Source organism: Pseudopipra pipra, chromosome 3 (genome assembly GCF_036250125.1).
Source record: "Pseudopipra pipra isolate bDixPip1 chromosome 3, bDixPip1.hap1, whole genome shotgun sequence".
Lineage (NCBI taxonomy): Eukaryota > Metazoa > Chordata > Aves > Passeriformes > Pipridae > Pseudopipra > Pseudopipra pipra.
This window is the reverse complement of record NC_087551.1, coordinates 9,604,328-9,610,327: the sequence shown is the minus strand read 5'-3', so window position 1 is coordinate 9,610,327 and position 6,000 is coordinate 9,604,328.

The window sequence follows — 6,000 nt, the reverse complement described above, 5'->3', positions numbered from 1 at the left end:
CACATTATATCAGTGTAGGCTATAAATCTCCTTCTTACTTTACTTCCCCGTAAAAAGAGCACTTGCCCAATCAGAGAACGCTTCTCTGGCTGGAGATGTGTTCTGAGGCATGTTAGTGTTCTTCAGGAACACATCTGTCACTTGGCAGGGTTCACCTGAAAGGAGAGCCCTGGGTGATATGGCACAGAAGTGAAAGCTTTCTTTTGCAATATGCCATACAACAGAAAGTGTCTGAAGGAAGAGAACTCCAGCTTTGCTAGGGGGAGAGGCATCATAATCACTTCATAAACTCCAAATATTAAAAGCCATTATGCTATGTTCAAACCCTATGTGCACCACACTCCACTTCCAAGGGATGCCAGATAAATCTTTTATACATCAACTTCTACATCCAACAAAAAAGGAAATTGATATTTAAAACCAAACGAAATCCCATCCAAGTCCCAGGAGCCTTTCCTGCCTGTACCATCCTGACACTGAGCAGGAGGCTATCCAGAAATGCCAGCAGGATCAGACTGTTCAATGCACAGCACCAGAACAGCCCTGTTACATTTCTGCCCTCCCAGCCATCAGTGACAGTCAGACTTATGCCCAGAAGTTAACTGGTCTCTTAAAATAGAAGCCTGGAAAAGAGCTCAGACCATTCCAGAAGGATGAGTGCTAAGCTAAGGCCTCCCAAGTAGACTGTCTAAGGATCTTTGTGTCTTGGATAAGGCTAGAGGTTATTGCTCAAAAATACTCATTCATGGCAGTCACAGACAGCAAGATTTCATCATCAGGCAGTACAGTCTGTAGACACGTTTCAGAGAAACCATTTCACCCACAGCACTTAAAAAAAGAAAATTTGTGAGACTACCCTGAGAACAAAAGAGGAATATAACATAAAAATAAAAAAAAATTAAACACATACTAAGAGAAACTTCTGTTGAAAAAAACCCTGGATGAGACAAGAAATGTCTGAGGGACAAGAAATGGCAGAGTATCAATAACATTTATCTACACTGGGGAGCAGCACTGCCCCACAAAGGGGGACGAGGAGATCCCAGCACAGGCAGTGCCCTCATCCACACAGTGCCTGGCAGCAGCTTTCATCAATAGCTGCAGAAAGAGCAAAGGGGTGAACCAAGCCCACAGGGTTGGAGATAAGCTACCCCACACCCCTGGACAGCAAACCCAGGGACCAACCCACCTGCAAGGCAGCTGAAGGCTGGGCTCAAACAGAGCTGCTGCACAGAGGGTATGGGTGGAGGTCCCCACTGAGGCTGCTCAGAGCAGTCAGGACTCACGGGTGCACTGGGACTTTGTTGGGGTTTTTTTACTGGAATCCCACGGCTCACAGCTGGGAAGCTGGAGGAGGAGCAGGATTGTGGCTCCACGAGGAGAATGGCAGCTGGGAGGCTTATTCCCATTGCATGCAGCAGCAGCGTGCAGAGCTCTGCCTGCTGTGTAAATGAGGGCGACTGACCACTATGGGCCTTTGTTCTTTTCTTCGGTCTGGCTGTTGGGACTGTCAGGGATTGTAAGCATCAGCGCTACAGATTTCGGTGTTGGTGCCAAAAGGCAGAGCAGTCAGAAGTTGTGCCTCTTCTTCCTTTCCAATTTAAAACGCTGCAGCCAAAAACTAAAAAGATGTGGGGTTATTTTTTAATCAGTGCCATATAAACCTTGACAGAAAAAAGAAAAATCATGGACTTAAATGCTCCTTTTTAAAGGCTATTTAAACTGGTGCTTGATGGGTATAAACTTCCTCCTCCCCCAGAGCTGTGCTAGGGAAGACCTCTAGTTTATCCCTCACTAGTGCCTACAAATTTTTTTTCTCCCTTGTTTTATTTTTTCCCTTGTTTCTTTCACCCGCCTCCGTTCTTGTCGCTTCTTTTGGCATCGGCATCCCCTTTCCTAGTCCCACATAAAAAATCCCTCCCTTATGTAACTGGGCTTTTCACAAGGCCCTGGGGCAGCCTCTCCAAAAAAAACCAAAAAAACAAGAAGGACATTCACTGACAATGTCAAGTTTGTGTCTTTGCTTCCAGGCTTGGGGTGCAACCACACAACAGTTCATCTTTAGGGCAGTTAATAGGAAAAAATGCCAGCAGGTGGCATTCCAGAATAGCTTCTGGAATCAGCAATGCCAGCAAAGCCCAAGGTACACCCAGGGCTCCTCTTACAGCTGTTGGCATCTGCACAGTGGAAGGGGATGCAGGGCAGCTGCAGCACCATCTCCACCCACAGCGCCTTCAGGTGATGGCTGCTGCCTCCCTCCTTGCTTTCCTCCACTCTTCACGTTTTTTCTCACAAATAAGCACTTTACTGACATCTATTTTGAAATATGTCCTTGGGATAAAATAGCTGGGTGATGGATCAGGCAACCACTGAGCCAGAGTCTCCACTTCTCTCTTCAAGCAGTTGAGACAAAAAACAGCACATGGGTATCTCTAGGTGCCATCTGAGCTGAAAGCCCTGAACATAAAGTCACACTGGAAAATCTTCAATAGGAGACACATACATGTACATGCATGCATTTGTATATAGCATCCAAAAATGTCAGTGACCACTTTGACTCACCCTAGTTAAGACAGCTAGTTTTCAAAGGTTTCCTCTGTCACCTTTAAGTTTTAGTGGGATGACAATGACATCTATATTGTCCTGTAGGAAGCTGACCAAATGCTAGATAGGCCTTCTAATTGTGGCTGGAAGCAAAAGCTGTTATTCCTATTTACAGATTTCTTTCTGCCATCAAAGTCACCCCTTGCCACAGTTGTAGTTCTGCTCTCAGCAAAAGCAGGTATTTCCCAGTCTGTGAGCAGCAAGATACCTGCTGGGTGTGCTAAAGCCTGTTATTTCAGCCTGGAGTAGAAATACCTTCTTGTTTTGAAAACCTCACTGCTGCAATGTAATAAGTCATGAGTAAAGGCTAAAAATATCTTGTTCTGGGCATTTTAACTTGATTTGCTTCCTGGAGTTAGATAAATGGCTGCAGACACACAGCAGTGTGCTCAGGGAGCCGCAGGGAGAGCAGTCTGATCTGTTGCAAAGACTCAAGGTTATATTTTGACCCGAAACAGGAAAGTGATCTCACTTGTGTAGCAATGAATTCTCCTCAGTTGCTGAGACAACTTCTACCACAACCATAGGAAAAAACCCCTAAGTCAAATGGGTGGAGAAAATTCCAGAGAGCCTGCGGAGATGCCGTGAGTACCTTGACTTCCAGAGTTGTTACGATAGCTGGCGGTGCCTAAGGAGGACACAGCACCTGTATAGGCTGTGGAAACAGAGAGTTTGAATATACCTGCCCCAAAGTCAGCAAGAGGGGTGAAAGAAAGATCCTCTCCTCTGCTTTGGTGCTGTTTATTCGGAACAGAACACTTCAAGGTTATCCTACTCCGTCATCAGCCTTTTGGGAAAACAACGGCTAAATGCTGCCTTTGAGGAATCAGTGCCTGGCTTATCTCATCTCTGCACCTCTTAGTACAGCCTCTTCTCCCAGGCGCGTGGCTCAGTTTTCTGGAACAAGGAGTCACCCAGTGCATGGCTCAGTGGCCGCAGGTCCTGTCTGAGCCTGCATGAACATTCCTGCTGTTGGAACAAAAGCGACAGAGGTTGGAAAGCAAGAGCCCTCAGTGGATGGCGTAGGGTGTATATCACTGTGGCTTCATCCTAGACCACTGACTTCCTTGACTTGGATAAAGCCAGTCCCAGGTTAGTACAGCTGGAGGGGTGGAGCAGCAGAGAGCAGCCAGGTGATGCCTCAGCAGGAACTTTTCCTGCGAGTAAACTTTAGGATTACTGGGAGGACAGTATGAGATATCAAACTGTCTCTCACGCATACAACATGCAGGTTCCCGATGCCAGTCTGGGTTCACTAAATGCCAGACCATAGGCAACAGGTGTATCCCAGAGCCACTTCAGCTGGACATGGGACTGTCTGTGGACTCAGCTTCGCCCCCTTAGTATTTTTGTCTTGTGTATCCCACTGCAGTTGCTGCCTGATAGAGAAGGCATTGGGATTCAGTGACTGGAGCACAAATGGAAATCAGGAAAACTGGTTTCTGTTCCCATCTCTGCTACTGATTTGCCGTATATCCACAAGCAGTTAATTAAGCCTCATCTTTCCTCACTTTAGAACTGTGATAATTACATTTATCTCTCTTTGTGAAGAGCAAGGGCTTGGAGACATTTGAATGAAAGCCCTCAAAGAGCCAAGTGTTGTTATAGTTAGTTATAATAATCTTGGCCCTCCCTGATTTCATGAAAGTTCTTCTGTTTCAGCGACTCTCCTTCACAGACAAGGCAGAAAAAACAGGAGTATAATTACAGGGTGAGTGACTCCATATTCTGCTGTGGTCTCCTTGTGTTTATTTGGCTGAACCCAGCTCACCTCCAGCCTACTTGTTACCTTGCACACGTCCTAAGGGAGCTGTTAATATTGCAATGATATGACCATCACTGCAAAGCAACTGGGATTTTTGTCACGCTGTGCTAGTGATTAAAAAGCACCATCATAGCTTTTAACTTCTGAAATAACAGTGCGAAGTACTGAGCTACAGGGATTCTGGCATTGCATAAGTGACCTTCTTCAGAACAAGGGAAAAAAATAAGATCTTACTCTTCAAAGGTGTTTAGCACCTTGGTTTTTCTTTAGGTGCCTAAATTTGAAATGAAACTGCAAGCTCTGCAAAGCAAATAGTTCAAGTATTGCTGATGTTTACAGCAAGGAGCCACTCCAAGTTTCGTGAGAGACTTCATGTATAGGGCCAGTGGGGAAATCCTACCCCTTATGTTCTGTATGAGCTTGTTTTCCAGACTTGCAAGGTCCAGGCTTAATTTACTACCTAAGAATACTCCTGAGGGCTTACAAAGTCTGAGGCAGAACTCACTCCTTTTGCTGCTAATAGATAGTAAAATGAGAGCAAGCTATAACTTCTATATCAAGAGCAATACTTAATAAACTAAACAATGCTGGGGAACAATCCTGAGCCCTGGGAGCAGATCTATGCTGTTTAATTCCTTAGAAAAATGCCTGGTTTGACCCAGGCCAACTGGCAGCATCCCAGATGGAGCCTGAACCACTTCAAGAGTTAATCTGCAGCACAGACTTTTCTTGCTGCTTTCATGAGCTGCCCGCTCCATGTTGGAAGCTCAAGAGGTTTATGGTATGGACAAAAACCTATAGGATGAGTCCCACAAACCTCAAAACCTCTGTCTTGCTTTCAGACACAAAAAAAGGAGGTACAAAGCAGAAAGGGTTAATTGTACAGGTCAGATGTGCTGCTCCAGAACTTGAAAGCTCCAAAAGAAGAGGGAAGTGTCTGCATTTGCAAATGTGTGTGAGTCTGTGTGGGTGTGAGTGTAAACATGCACATTCAGGGGGAAAAATCTTTCAAGAAAATCACAGAATATCCACCACCTTTTTTACAACGAAAAGAGATGCCGAGATCTTTGACTTAATTATTCTCAGTGAATCATTCTTGCAGTTAAAAGCTACACCAGCATTTCCAGAAAAACTTTCAGTTCAGTATATGTAAACAAATGTAAAGAAAACAAACAAACAGACAAGAAAATGTGAAGATAAAAGGCTTGAGATAGTAAGATTAAAGATGTTAATTGGAGACTGCGGCTTCTACAGATTTTGACATTGGTAGCTGAGTTCCTACAAAATACTCCAGCTCTGCTGGTCCCAGTCTGCGAGCCCGTAGCCCAGCAATGCTCTTGCCACAACCCACCTCACTGTGCAGGCTTTGACTCAGCAAAGCACAGAGGCACATGTTTAGGTGGCAGGCTTAGAGTTTTGTGTTTGTCCAGGTATTTAACTGCTTTGGGTCTGGGTTTAAATTACAGGCAAGTATCTGCATAAGTGCTTTGAACTAGGGCAGTGATCCCCAAACCATGCATGCCCCCCTCTTCAGCCTACTACTCTCTAGCTTGCTTTATTTCTCACCAAGGATAGCAACATTCTGCCTTTCCCACTCCTGCTTCAAATCAAGACCTCAGTGTCCTCCATGT